The sequence below is a fragment of the Tympanuchus pallidicinctus genome, unplaced genomic scaffold, assembly GCF_026119805.1.
Source record: "Tympanuchus pallidicinctus isolate F22 unplaced genomic scaffold, pur_lepc_1.0 scaffold2, whole genome shotgun sequence".
NCBI lineage: Eukaryota > Metazoa > Chordata > Aves > Galliformes > Phasianidae > Tympanuchus > Tympanuchus pallidicinctus.
Genome location: NW_026294721.1, coordinates 18,473,779 through 18,489,641, shown reverse-complemented (window position 1 = coordinate 18,489,641; position 15,863 = coordinate 18,473,779). Strand labels below are relative to the sequence as shown.

Sequence of the window (15,863 nt, the reverse complement as noted above, 5' to 3'; positions counted from 1 at the left end):
ACTAAAAAGTTGAAAACTAAAACACTTCAAGGTCCTACTAGTCTGTCTGGAGTCTTAATATCCATCCTCACTCTTTGTGGGGCACGGGGTTTGTTTCCTTCTTTAATGAATGAAGTAACATTTTTCTGGGAATCAAAGCCAGGAAAAGAGAAGAATCTTTTTGGATGAAGATGTACTTTGCACTTCCAATTTTTTTCTGTGGTATCCTGATGTTTAATATTAATGTATGCTGCAAACAAGGAAGAACAATTTGTCTAGCAGTGTAGCATTTTTTTCTTGAAGAATGAGATAATCCTTGAGAAGATACACCTGGAATTCTCTGGTCAATTCAGATCATCTGTCCCCACTGCAACTACACTCAAATTCTTTTGCACTCCCAACATACTGGAGAGCAGAGTGAGAGATAGAGAACATGTTGGCACTGCAAATGCTGTTCTGAATCTCTGAAAACATCAGCATGTTATTAATACTGTTAGCCACAGAATACCTCCCTTCCTTAACAAAATACTGTCTGCTGTGCAGAAAATTAACTCTATCCAAAGCATGCTCAGTATAATGTTATAGTAAATAAAACCTTTTTTCATATCGCATGTTTGCTGGTAATTAGACTGATGTGTGTTTTTCATTTGAATTGGAGTAATAAATTTAAACCTAGACTTAAATTTAGTAATAAATTTAGACCTAGTGGAGTTTCTCACGAAGACCTAAATGGAAGCTGACTTCAAATGTATCAGAAGATATGGTTTGAAATATTGATGTTGAATGTGAATAATCATTTCTCTCATCACATATTTTGCTCACAGTTCCTGTAATTAAGCTGCTATGTTTCTAATTTATATTTAGAGAAACATAGCATATTTTAAATGTACAGATTTAGTAAATGATTGGCTGCATTTTAACTTCATTCAATAAAGCATTTTTTAAACTAGATGGAAATCTAACTTTTCCACAGCAAAGTTTTTACTCAAAGAACCAAGGAGACTTTACAGTTTTAGCATAGTACACCTTGATTTTTAAACTAATCTATGTTCTTGTTCATTATCTTGATTACATTGTCTTTATAAAATGACCCAAGATGTCTGATTTATTCCTGTGCTCATTGAATAAAGGCAATTTCAGGAAGCATCTGCCATGTCACATAACTGTAGTTAAAGAGTCAATAGGCTCTAAAGCAACTGCAATTTTTTTTTTTTGTTTGGATGGAAAAGGAGTTTGTAAGTAGATAAAAAAAAATTATTGACCAGGATTATAGAAACTCATACTACAGTCTACATTAAATTCTTCTTAGTTTTCTTCTGATCATCAAATAATGCTCTAGGCAAAATAAAAACTGTTGTTTTTATGTATCCTTGTTCTTTTTTAAAAAAAAGTTAGTTTGGTGCATGGAGTTAAAAGCTTATTTGGTATCGTATTTCTGTGCCATTTCACACTCCCTTATGTTTACTTTTTTCTTATTTTTGCGCTTTCTCCACCAATTTTTCCCTCCCTTTCTTTCCCACTTACTATAGCTTACCAATTCTAAATTAAGATTTTCTTTGTGATACTCCTAGGATTGGACAAAAATACTGCTTTTAGCGCAGAAGATGGAGCAGATGATAAAGCTGATACAGCAGGACTACTGAAAATATTTTGCAAAATGAAATTAACAGACTTCTAGCACTTGTGGACTTTTTTTTTTTTCTTCTATAATTACTGATAGCAGTTTTTTCTTTGAAGCTCAGAATCATTTCATGGTTCCCAGGCAGGTAGAATCTGCAGTGGCTACCAAAGAAGCATTTTTAGGTTTTCAAGGAGCAATAGTTTTCTCACAGTTTTCTTTCTGTAGTTTTCAGTTTTTGTATTTTTTCCTCCTAGTCAAAACTCTTGATCAACTGTTTCCTGGAGGATCAGATTTTGTGCTCTTCACTGTGGTCATAGACTCAGAATGAATAAAACACATGAAACTGCCTGACATTTCTAAGTCGAGATTTCTTGGCTTATTTAGTTAGTTTCCTGATGTAGTTTAGTTAACATTGGCCACCATTTAATATGGTCTATGGATCTTTTAAAGCAGCATAACCTCTAAACTTTTAAATATTTTGAAGTAATATTGAAAACACTTCTAATTTTCATAAAAATACTACATGAAAAGTCTGTCTTTTCTCACACACTGAAGAGAGATGAAGAGTGTGTGAAAAGTGTACAATTCTATGTGTACATTTTTTGAACATTTCTTATAAAAATATAACACTTTGGATGACTTGCTGCTGTCATGTGTTTTGTTGGGAGTGCAAGATTAATTTCACTACTCTACAGTTCTTTCTTAGGTTAATCATGTAGTCGAGATGATGGAAAGGTATGATTGGAAACTGCTAGTAGATGAATAGAATAGAACAGGACAGGGGGAGGATAGAATGGAGAAGGGCAGGACAACTGGAAGTCTTCTTCAAAGATCACTTGGAGAAGTGCCTGATCAGTTCAAAGCTTAGCAAATGTTAAAGCATATTTTTGAGGACATAATCCAAATGTGACTTGAACACTGATGGTTGTAAAGCATCAATAGCTCAGAAGCCTGTTTTAAAAAAGAGAGTTTTAACATTCTTATAGTAAATAATTATTTTCTAATGTTCAGTCTGAACCTTTCCTGTCCATCTTTTTTGCTGTTTCCATGTGCCCTGTCATTGGTTGCAAGGGAGAAAAGATCACCATCTGCTACAATTAACCTCCATGGTAAGCTTCAGAGAGTAATGAGGTCATCTCTGAACCTTTTTTCTCAATCTTAGACAACCGAAGTGTCCTCAGCTTTTCCTCATGGAACATGCTGCACAATCCTTTTAACAACTTCACTACTCTTCTCTGGACAATTTCAAGAGTCTTAACTCATGTATGTAGTTATATAAGAGACATAGTTATATAAACATATAAATTAATTGATATATTACAAATACTGTAAGCAGAGTTTATTAAGCTGTTGAAAATGCAGAATGCGAGGAATCAGCAGTCAAATTCTAATGACTACAGGCCTAAAAGAGGATACACAAATGGTGCAACTGCAGCACAAAGCAAAATTTTGATTTGTCATGTCCATGGACTAAGCATATTAATGCCATGTACATTGAGATCAGGAGGAAATTCTGCCAAAATACGTATGCATGCTAACTTAGTAAAGATTCTATACACTGTGTTCCAACAGATATAAGCCATTTTTTTAAATCTGTAAAAAGAGGTTCTATATTACCACATGACTTCGGACCATTGAAATGATAATCTTTATCAGCTTCTAGGGTGAGTTCTGTTCATTTCTTTTCTGTGGGGAAAAAAATGTATAATACGCATGAAACGGAAGGTCTGCAATTCATCTTGCATCAGTGTAATTTTGCAGAGGAAAAAGTTACAGATTAGAAAGCACAAATTTATATTCCTTAGAAAAATTACAAGATTTATGTACCATTGTGTATAGATGGTAACCTACTTTATGCATTTTGTATGTTGAATATATAGGTGCTTAAAAACTTTTGTAAATACAGCTCCACTAGTCTTTGCCATGTTCTGGAAATGAATTCAGTGACAGACCTAAAAAGAATCAGAAAGGACTTTCTGCTTCCCAATATTGCAGTCAGTTGACTAGACAATACATGTTATAAAAAATCATATAGCAACAGAATATATTTAATATAATTGTTCCTTCAACTGTTGGAATTTGAGTTTCCCCTTTACCTCAGTGAACTGCTAGTACCCTTTACCATCTTCTGTGTTTGAAGACACTGGGCATAACAGCAAAATTTATGTGTAACTGTGGGGTGTAAGTAGTAAAAACCAGAATCAGAATCATAGAATTATTGAAGTTAGAAAAGACATCTAGGATCATTTAGTCCAACCATTCACTTACTACCAATATTGCCTTCTAAGCCATGTCCCTATGTACTACATCTAGCTTTTCCTTAAACACTTCCAGGGCGATGACTCCACTACTTCCCTAGGTAATCTGTTTCAACCACACCTTCTAAAAAGAAATTCTTCCTAAATCAATTAAGGAAGTAAATTAAAAACAGTTATTTATTTTGATTGTTTTTGATTGTATTTCATTGTCAAAGTGTTTATTTCTACCCATATAGATCCTTGTCAAAGCATGGCTACCAGATTTTTTTCTGAAGTAAAAGTACCCAATCATCTTTCTACATCAGTGTTCAAAGAAACCATCAAATTACTTCTGTTTACTAGATTTCTGGAGTTATACATATCCCAACATAGCATGCTGTTCTCATCAGGCATTCATGAAATCAATATGATCAGATCAAGAATAATTAAATTTCTTAATTGGAAGAAAAATAATTTAGTACCAAAGGCTGATCTTGCTTACAACAGTTCAACTTCAATTTCAGTTTCTAAAAAGAGCAGATCTAGTTATAAGAAGCTGTTTTCCTGACCAGCCCGGTGTAGCCATCTGTCTCTGCTTCTGAGTAATCTCATTCATTTGTGTTCTCCTCTGAAACATATAATGATCTTCAGAGGTATATTTGTTTAATGATGTCAGTTACCCAAGATGGTCTGCTCTACAGGCTTCTCTTTATTTCTCCAGCCATTTTCTGTTCATGCCTGGATTTCTAATAGCAAAAATGTGTGTGTGACTAATAAACACATGGTATATATATCTCCATGCACATAGTGGCTTCTTCATCAAAATCATTTAATTACTTTGCAAAAGCAACTATATATACATAATTTTTAAGATTACAATAAGGTGAGTCATTACACTTATTACACTTGCAGAAACTTCTGGAGTTACTGCACAAGAGACAAAAGAACCTGTGAAAGAACACAGGGACTATAACGTACACTTAAAAGAATTCCACAGGCAAGAGAATGGAAATAATCATCTTACTGTATTCCCTGCTCATCTTAAGGAAATTATGTTCACTCCTTCTGAGGATAAGGCTAACTTTTTAATCATTTCAACTTGTTTTTGTGTTTCTCTGTGGATCCATGATTTTCAATATATGAAGTTCTTACACAGTTGTATGAGTAAATGTGCATGAGCATAAATATAAGCGATATAATAAGCAGTGAAATATTACAGTCTGTGCTGCTAGAGATCTGGATTAATAGCACATTCTAATATCATAAATAGAAATAAGAAATACATCAGAATTTAGCTTTAGAAAGAACACACCTTTAGATACATGCAGTGAAGTCTTAATGAGTAATCACTCAGACATTCAGCCATATTTTGATAGGTGGATGAAGTTTGAATTTATCATTTTATTAACTAGTAATGAAAGAACAAATAAGAAAAGTATCGCCCCACAGCTAAATAGGAAAAGGAGACTGTCTTACCATGACTATGTAAAAAGATAATGCTAAGGTAACCAGTGCCTTCTATATTTTGGTTTTCACTAATGTGTTCTCCAAGGGCAGAGAGACTCTGAAGAAAAAGAGGAACTACCAGGAATGGAAGAGAACAGAGTTCTCGATTCTGAGATATAAAGCTTTAGACAAAACTTTACCCACATGAGTCAATGGTTTTTTTTATCTAAAGAGCCGGAGGGAACAAAGTGATATTGTGAGTACACCTCGTATACCTCAATATGAAATAATCTTCTGTAATGGCTATTTTGTACAGGCTAAGAACTATGTGGATGGAGAATAGCTCTGTTGAAATGTACCTGGAAGACCATAGCAGACATAAGCAGCAGTTTCTTGCTGGATCTGTATTCCCATTAGCAGAACATCAGCTCTTGTGCACTCAGCAAGTGAAAAATAGACCATTTTTTATTTCGTGTTCAGTCAATAATATTATGGATTGACTTTTCTATTGAAATATTTATGGAGAACTAATACCTATTAATGAGCGTCATTTTCATTATTTGTGTTTGCAATTGCAGATTCTGATCAATGTCAGACAAATGGAATTACTGTGTGAAAATGGTTTTGATTAAAGAAAAATTAGAAATTAAATTTAGTTTTCAGGATTGGATTTATATTTAAGTTCTTAATATGATTTTCCTTTCATTTCTGTGACTACAAATTTTCTTTTTTGTCTTGTTTTCTGCAATGGACTTTTATATTTGGTAAAGTTTAATAGAACTGTAAACATGTGGAATCATTACTAACACAACCAAAAGAACAAAATGTTAGTTTAATATATGTTCCTGTAGCTGAGAAATGTGAAGAGAATTTTGAAGTATTGTACTGGGATGCAGCATTCAGCAAATTAAACACTTCCAACGATGGGTGGATTAAGTATCAATGAATTTGGGAACAGATTTATATCAAAACTCTATAATGATCAAGCTATTTCACTTTATTTCCTTATTTTGATGACTAAGAATTATAATATGATTTAGAATATGTTTTAATTTTAAAATGTAATGAAAGGGATGAGGTTTTTTTGTTTGGCTGTCATTTTATTCTCCTTGTTCTCATTGTATGTTTTGTAGAACATGAATTTGCAATTGTACATATTGTTTTGGTGGATTATACTCAGAAATACGAAAGACAAAATTCATAATCCCAGCTTCAATAGCATAATAAAAGCAATAAGATATTCTGAAGAAAGATTGGATCAGTGGTGCTTGCATGTCCTTCTCCACTTTATATGTGGATTTGGAACACAGGCTTAAGAAGGCTTTGAAGTCTAACTTAACAGCCTGACATCTTGTCCTCTAATTATGAGTGATGATTACTAGGCTTATTGGCAATTTCATTTTCAAATGAAGGATAGTGACTTCTTCCTAGATCTGTTCAAACTTTCACCACTCTTCCGCTGAATAATAACACTCAACTCTGAGAGTTCCCAAGGAGGAAAAGAGAGATGAGCTGTAAGTTAAATAATACTTTGTGGCATCTCATTTTTCACTCTGTATTATATATGCAAAAAATAATCATAAGAAGTAAAAGTAGATTTACTAAGGTTATCCATGGGAAATATTACATATATTGTTATATAAATTTAGCAGAACTTTTACAATGATACAATGATAGATGGTAAATACAATGAATAAATAAAATTAAATTCAATCATTTTAATTAAGCATTGTTAGGATGTGTCAGTCTGCTTCTTGAGCATATCCTGAAACATCTCCTAATCAAACTCCACAGCAACAAACGTCATGTACTATGAAATTGTAAAATGTATGGAATAGAAAAATATTTTCTCAGCTACCAAGACTAACTATTGTCACTTGATTAGCAAAAGACCAATACTATTTGGATGAGATTAGTTCCCCTGTAATTAACCACGTGTTCACAGTTTGAGGTATTTCATTACTTGCGCATTTGTAACTGCATCTTTTTCTTCTATTACACCTTCTCGAATAAAATGAAAATAATACACTATTATATTCATGTATTAATTTGTAGTATAACTATTAATATTTTTCCTAAGCCTTTGACCAGCAAGATAGATACTATGACATAACTTTTTTCCACTAAAAGTTTTTTTCTTCTAATTAGAATTTTTTAATTTTTTTTTGAGTGCATGTGGGTCAAAAGACAGTTTAGATTTCACCCTGAGACAAATGCTTGTGTGCAAAACGTGTGTAGTAAAAATCTAGGCAATGTTTTTGAATTTACAGGTTTTGAGAAGTTTAAAGTAGACCAGATTAAATAATCGTATTTTTCAAACGCATAATTTGATAAGGCTAATTCTCAAAATGAATGTAACTATTTACAAAATACAAAATGAAGTTTTCATATTCTGTTAACAAATGATGGCATGTTTTATTTTAGTGCTGTTAAAACATTGAGAGTACCACATACAATGATGGGCAAAAAGGCTATATCCAGAATATTGAATTATATTCGTTTATATCGCATTCCTGACAATAGACGCCTTGAAAATGTTAGTTGGCTTTTGGACAAAAGCCAAGTCGTCTTTGTTTCATGAAAAATTTCTCTCAAATCAGTAAGTGACTTTAAAGCACTTTATTCCAACTGAAACTGAACACAGATTCACTAAGCTAATTAAATGGTTAGCTCCTTTTGAAATAAAATCCTGATTTTTAAGTTGTCAGGTAGTTTTGATAGCCACAGGCAAATCAAAACAAGAAAAGTTATTTCTCATCTTGAAAGTGGGCACATGTTAGGAGTTTAGACTCCTCAATAATTAGCTGACCTTCGTTTAGTTATAAAAATCCTGATGACTCAATGCCAAACACTTAGCAATTTTCACCTTGGGGTTTTTTTGGGGGGCGGGAAGAGAAGGGAGGAAAGACTACAAATTTTGGTCATGCAGTCATTCAATTCTGACTAGACCTGGTATCAGAAAACAAATCTAATTGAGTCTTAATCTGTGATTAGAGGTAATTCTGCTGTGCATACTTCAGGAGCAGTAAAAATCAACACAGAGCTGTGCTGGATTCTATTAACTGTCTAGGACAGCAATAATTCTGCTCATCTTTTAAATATAGAAGTCTTACCAGATAGAGGATTTCCTTACTAACGTCAACTTAAAAATGACTTTGCCAATATGAGAGGAAAATCCCAATGAAAATGATTTTCTCTTTGTGAGAAATTCTGCTTTGTATAAATAGATAAATATTTACAGACAATGATTGTACAGACAACGTAGCATTTATTCTAATTGTCCTAGAATAAAGAGTAGCCTGGGAATGATGAATACAAGTCAGAAAATAACTGAACATAAACATTATCATCACCCATATGTGGATCAACACTTTAATTTGTTTTAATTCTTATGCGGAAGAGTTTGTTTTTTTTTTTTTGTTTTAATCTTGACTACTTGGAATTGGAAAGCAAAACCTAAACCTCCAAGTCAGAACATAATTGATTTACCTTGGCTTCTTTATGTTCAAGTAGAAAGCTAAATGTGTATAAACTAATAAAAATTTATAAGAGTTGCCATGGCCGAGAAACATAAAATAAGATGTATGTGTGTCAGATGTAGTGGCTTTATAGATTACAAAGTGTCCAGCCAAAAAAGTTCTTTTTTATTTGCTTCATTACCATAGAAGAAAAAATGTCTTGAGCTGCAATTGTTCTGGGTTATCAAAGTGATTATTAACGGCTCATACATAATGCTCTGTGACAATTTCCAGAGAAGAAAATCTACACTCTATTTCAGGAATCTATTCTATTCCCAATATCTATTCTATTTTAAGAATCTAGTAGAAAAATCAGCTGTCAGAATCAGATGATTTATTTGGTGCCTTTGTTTTTGTTTTTTTCTTCATTTATTATTATTATTATTTTTAATGAAAGCATTTGGAAGGCTAGAATATCATAGAATAATCACTAAAAGAGCAAGTTAGGATGGGTACTTTGTCATAACAGATTATCCCAGTAGCTGAAGGCATCACACTGTCACTAGCTAGTATGTAAAATTTTTACAATTTATCCATCCTTCCACAGATGTCATACAACAATATTTTGTCATAACCTTAGAAACCAAGAAGCATGGCTATTCAAGAGGCAAAAAATATGCTTTCTCCACTCTGTTCTGAAGGCATACCATTTTTTATAGGAAAATAAATAAAAGACTTTGCATTCAGTCTCTTAGAAGGGCCTTCACTGCATTCAGAAGTAGCTTTATTTTCTTCTTATCTTCAAATTTACTGGTGAAATTATATATATATAATTCTTTTTCACACTTCATAAATTAAATAACAATAAAATTTATTCCATCCCTGGATAATCACTGAGATAGTCTTTGATCGTTGCTTCTGATAGCCTCTGTTCCTTTAACATGCCTACACCTTTTCATTATAGCAAGAAAAAATAATTTGCTCCCTGCTATTAGACTGAATATAATTTGTGAAACTGATTCAAAGCATCACTTAGTTACACTGTTCTTGTTGCCTTCTTGTAGATTAACTATGGGTATGGTAGATTAATTGTTCTTGATGGAAAGTCAGAACAAAACCATTTTCTATTCCATTCCTCAATGAAGTTAAGCCTTCTGAGTTAAGTCAGTGATTCTAGTTCTTTTTTATTCTGTCACTTTTCCTTTTTTCTCTCTCTCTGTATAAAATAGTTTCTCACTGTATTAAAGGACTGAAGACTTTGAAGTATGAAGGCCAAATTTGGGTCAATGAAATAAATCTCTTCAGTGTGTAGAGAGCTGGAATATAAGAATACACATCACACTAGGGATAACTAAAAGTAAGACTTTACCTTTAATGGTGCAGTACTTGCAGCGTTACAGAGCCTACATAAAAACAGGTTGCATGCCCCCAAATCTCCAACATAGGTAAATATACTGCCTGACCACATGTACTTCCAAAGTTATGTAGGTCATTTTTCAGTGCTAAAATGATAATACACTCTGAAAACACAATAAGAATTAATTCGGAAATGCTTGGATAGTTTCCTAGTTACAAGTGAAACAAATTTACTGAAAGATCCTTAGAATTGAGCTATTAAATTAGTTCTCTCACTTTGAAAATTCAAGTCCTAGTAGTGTTTTAGTTACAACGCAGCTGAAATCTCTGAGAGTCTTGTCCTATATTCATTAGTCATTGTATTATCCTAAATTGACTTGGAGTACACACCTTGTTACGAGTCTTATGAATTAATAAATAAATAAGTACCATATAACTAAATCCAGTTAAGCCTGAGCCCAGAGAAACCCACTTGGGATGTTACACAGGACAGAGAGACACAACAATGTATTTCAGAGGTGGATAAACAGTGCACAAATAATTTGGCTATTTAGCAGATGGAATTTTCTGCAAAGTCATTCCAACAACTGAACAGTGTTAACTGCATCTTATTAGTATCCATTTTCGGTAGTGAGTTTTTGTATTTATCTTCTAGCTGCTAAAGTTATAAAATATTTAAATTTGTATGCTAATTAAAAATAAAAACTTTATCTTAGTATGATCCTTTCAATTCTTGGAATGAAAAAGATTTTACTTATCAGTACTAATGTGTTTTATGAGCATTTCATAAACAGGAAAGGATTTAGGGGGAAGGGAGATACAGTTTTTTTCTATCATTTTATGGCTTATATTTCTGGTTAGTAAATTTGATTGTAATCTTATTAACAGACCTTATATTCCTAAATTTTAATCTGGAAGTCAGTGGGAATGTTTCAACACAATTTTAATTGGAAAATTCACCTTGTTTAATAAACAGTCACATGTCCATTTTAATTATGTTTTAAAATGTCAGTAAATGAGAAGTAATTTAAAATTAGAAAACATGATAAATCTATTATGAAAAATCACTTTTTTAGTTTAAAATAATTTGTAATATTCCACCTTGACAGAAATTAAAATAAATACAATAAAATTACATTTTTGAAATGTAGTGTATACAATACACCAACACAACACTGTGTAAGATTTTCTGATGAAAATTTTTAAGCTGTTGTCCAGAGTTATTTTGAGAGAGAGCTCATATTACATTTATCTGAGAATTCAGGCAGTCCATTGATGCTTTAGAAATATTTACTACAGACATGCTCTCTTTCAGAAACTCTGTCAGCTTTCTCTAAATGCTATACCTTCCATCCATGCAGCTAAGCTCCCCTATTAATTTTTCTAATGAGAAGAATATTTTGAATGTAATTCTCTCCTCTGTAATTCTCTTTAGTATTTCAGTTAATACTGTAAGTTGATACAGCACAAATACGTCTGAAATAGTAATTGTCCTTTATTTTGATCTTTATTATCAAATACACTCTATTTAAGCAGAAATGGCTACATAAAAACATAGGTATAGCATTAACTCGTATTGCCAAGTTTTACTTCTGTGTTCTTTGCTCATAAGAACTGATGAATTCTGGCACACCACTGTGTAAATACACATACATAACTTCAATACCAGAGCTACTTTTCATCTGGCCAGCTGACTCTTTGCTCATGTGTAGTCATGCCCTCAAGCACCTATGTGCCTTTGTGAATTTTAGCTTTTATCTTCAAATGATCTAACTCTTCAGTGGGATTCTCTCTAATGTTAATGTTGCCTTAGAGTATTTTACGATTATGAAATAAAAATGGAAGTCTATTGGTATTACAAAATCCATTACAAACAGTCCTAACCAGTTCTGTCACTGAATAAAGTTATTATGTGTGTACCTGACTTAGACTTTTAAAAGATCTTCTCAGAACCTGTAAACAGGTTATAGACAAGCAATCAGGTTGTCAGATCTAGTAAGCTAATTCATTTTGGCTCCTCTGCAATAAGTACCTGTACGCTTAGTCTAAGCCTGAAATATACACAATAGAATGAACTGTAAAGATGTCAAGTTATCTCAAATTTATCATACAGTATGAATAATCCATGTGATCAATTACATAGAACAGGTCATGCCTATTAAATTAATGCTGTAACATTCCTGCAGTAATCTATTGTGTATATCCCGATGCAGTAATATCACTATGATTTTAAAGTACATATGCTTTTGGAAATTCTCGTAACTAAATTATCTAGATTTCTAGTGGCCATTATGACTATTCAGAAGATCAATTTTACTCCCATTAACTCTAATAAAGTTATTTCTTAACTATAAACATATGTCCCTGGCTCTATTTGTAGCTGAAGTTGTTTATGTCATTTCAGATACAGCTGAAAGTGTAGACATTTCATCACCTCCTAGTTTAACTTAGCTTCTTTTTTTTTACTGAGAACATATCATGATTTTCTTCCAAGCTACATGTAAAAAACATTTTTAAAATGTATGGGAGCTAAGAAGTGACCTATATTTACCACTTTATTTTCGTATGACAAATTTGTGAGCTACAGAATTTCATTCAGAGTGTAGAGCACAAATAGTGAGTCAATCTATTAACTTCTTTCTCTTTATCATTTTATTGAGAGTTTAAAGAAAATAGTATTTGTTTTGGAAAATGTTTTGCTATATCTGAGCTAAAACCAGTCTTCCAATGATCCACTTCTCCAGTTTCTCTTGCATAGAATTCTACTGTTTTTGCCCATTAGTAGTTTTCTTTCCTTCCATATCAATGAATAAGGTAAAATAGATACATTAATATGCATACCAAAATTTAGAACCATTTAGAACCATTTGATGATACGTTAATTTCCTACACTGAATAAATGAATCAAGCATTAGGAACATAATATACTTTACCTGCTGTAGGGAACCTGCTTTGGCAGGGGGGTTGGACTCGACGATCTCTGGAGGTCCCTTCCAACCCCTACAATTCTGTGAAGTCTCTAGGAGCAAGAACACTTGTGTAGCATAAAAACATTATGCTTTGTACAGTTTATTGCTTTTATATTGTAGACATGGAAAATCAGGATATGTCTTAAGTGGTAGGTTCTAATATGTTATACTTGGTTTATAGTAAAAAATGATCATTATTTAATTGGAACTTTTAAATAGCACACTGAATGTGAGAGAGGCAAAATGTCAAAAGACATATGAGCAGGTTTATTACAATAAAGTCTGTGTGTTACATTTGAAATATTCAGTCTTAGATTATATTGATCAACTCTCTAGAAACATCAGTTATTACAAATACAGTTTTGCCTACTATAACACGTTACTATGTTTTTTAATTTATATTGCTTTTTATAATCTTCTCTTTTATCCTATCTAAATCCATAGAAATTTCTTCCCTCAGACTGTACAGAACTCTGTATTAATTCTTTCAGGATAAATATGTATTTCAAATATGCATTTTATTAGAAGTCCGCTAACTGCCTCCAAAACATATTACTTGTCCTTTTTTTTTTTTTTTTTTTTTTTTTTTTTTTTTTTTTTTTTTACTGGGAAAGATATTAAAATAATTTAAATACTGATATACTTATTCAATTTGTATTAAGTGTTCGTAGAAAATAAATAGAAATTCAGCATATAAAGTTTCACTGTTCTCCATGTGAAACAGGACCTAAGAAGTGAAAGATAGCAAAAATTACTGTATCCCTATAATTTTACTTCCTAATTTTAATTCAAACTTCAATAGAGGGATTGCATGTGGGCTTTTTCTCCTTTTGAAATGAGAGTTCTGCAAACTCAGTAACTGATGATGTTTTCTGTTATCAGATCAACCTTTCTGGCAAGTCTTATTCTCTCAAGGAATTACCAGTGGAAAGAAGACAAACTTTATTTAAAAAGTAACTGTGATAGTACTGCATAGATCTGAAAAAGAAAAATACACTCTTTTAAGGAAAATATATATGTATTTTAAAATAGCATCCTGCAGGGCTGTTACTTGATTAGTGTTTGATTAAATTTTATTATTCAGTGCCAGAACGGAACTACAGAAAGCTCTTCCTCATACTAAATTAATTTTACTTAGATTTTCATAACTGTAGAAGTGCCACTAGGATTCCACATCTATTCTAATCTTGCTTGCCTCATAATTCTGCTAGCACACTGGGAAAGAAATTCTAACTGCATAAACTATACCACTGTTGGAATTACTAGATTGTCAAGGATAGTATTAGTATTTTGAATTGACCTTACAATGGAGCAAGGAATTAGATATCTCACTGAAATATCTCATTCAGAATTCTTTTATTGTCTACTTTACTAGCATCTGAAAGAAAAGAAGAAAGTGGAACTCTTCTGAAACTGTTCTTATCCTTTCTGGAAGATTTAGATTCACCCTTTAAAATCTAGTGCGTGTGTGTAAAATCCTCTGTGCAAGGAGAAGAAAAGGAAGTTAATGCCATTTTTCCTTATGCGTTTACAGAATTAAGCACCAGGAAAGTAAAATTAGTTGTTTTGGTAGAATGTTCATATAGTGAGAACTGTATGGGGCTGCTGAATCACAGCCTGAACCTCTGATTAATCACCTGAAGCGAGCAATGAGCCAGCCATGGGAGCACAAGCAAAGGCAATTCACCTGGGCTGCATAAAGGGGTGGAGCCTGACTCCACCTCCCCTAGACCCATTTAAGAGATATGTGGGGAAGGATCTCTTCTGGAGATTCACTGTGCTGGAGTTTACTGTGTGAGTCCAGGATAGGGTGAGTGTCCTTCTTTCCTACTCTAGTGCAATAATTGCATCAGCCAAGCTCTTGGATGTGCTATATCATCTATATATTCATTGATTGTACAGAGAATATTATTTTATCTTCCTTGTGAACACAGCTTTGGCACATAGACTCTTTTTCTATTACTGCTAAGGATGTAGTAAATTCTATCAGTAAATAAAATCAAAGCCAAAAAAGGCCCCAAACTGCAATTCATTTTAAAATATAATCATTTTTAAAATAAATGCTAATACCATAACAAATAATTATATTAATGCATTTTGGATTTAAAATTACTTCTAATTAAAGCATTATGTCACAGCTCAAATTTTATGGTAATTAAGAAAAAAAAAACAACGCATAAAAACTATACACAAACATGGTAGCTTCTGGTTAATGTTTATGCCATCATTTAGGAAAGCAAATGCCATACTTTTGGAGTGTTCGGTAACTTCATATTTTAGAACAGGATGGTGCTCATTTGCCTAGAAAGCAGTTTTTTTCAGAAAAGGACTTGGAATTTCTCATGGATCATAAATGGAACAGGAGCTAGCAATGTGCCCTCACCAGAAGAAGAAGAAAAAAACCCACCACCAACAACAAAAACCCCAGTATTCTACAGCTGTCTCAGGTCATTGTCAGCAGGTCGTTGAAAATAATCCTTCAAGTAAAATAACTCTGGAGTGCTGGGTCCAGTTCTGTGCTCTCCAATACAAGGAAGACATAGACATACTGGAGAAAGCATAGTGAAGGACCAAAAAATATATCATGTAAGGAAAGCCTGAGAGAGCTGAGACTCTTAAGTCTGAAGAAGAGAGGACTTAAAGAGGTCTCCCTGATATTTATCTCTATTAATATCTGATATATATATATATATATATATATATATATATATATGATGGGAATGAGTAAGGGAGATAGAGTCTTTATGGGATACAGTGAAGGGGAAAAGAGCAATGAACAAGCAAATAAATAAACGAA

General features: G+C 32.7%; 1 long non-coding RNA gene across 2 annotated transcripts; it reads left to right on the top strand.

Annotated features, from left to right (window-relative positions):
- Positions 1-14,822: 14,822 nt before the first annotated feature.
- LOC128080483 (uncharacterized) lies at positions 14,823-15,449 on the top strand. Of its 2 annotated transcripts, none has more exons than XR_008206699.1 (2): positions 14,823-14,876; positions 15,347-15,449. It is a non-coding gene; the product is annotated as an uncharacterized LOC128080483 (long non-coding RNA). The 2 variants fall into 2 exon arrangements; XR_008206698.1 differs by having other exon boundaries at positions 14,842-14,876; positions 15,299-15,449.
- Positions 15,450-15,863: the final 414 nt, after the last annotated feature.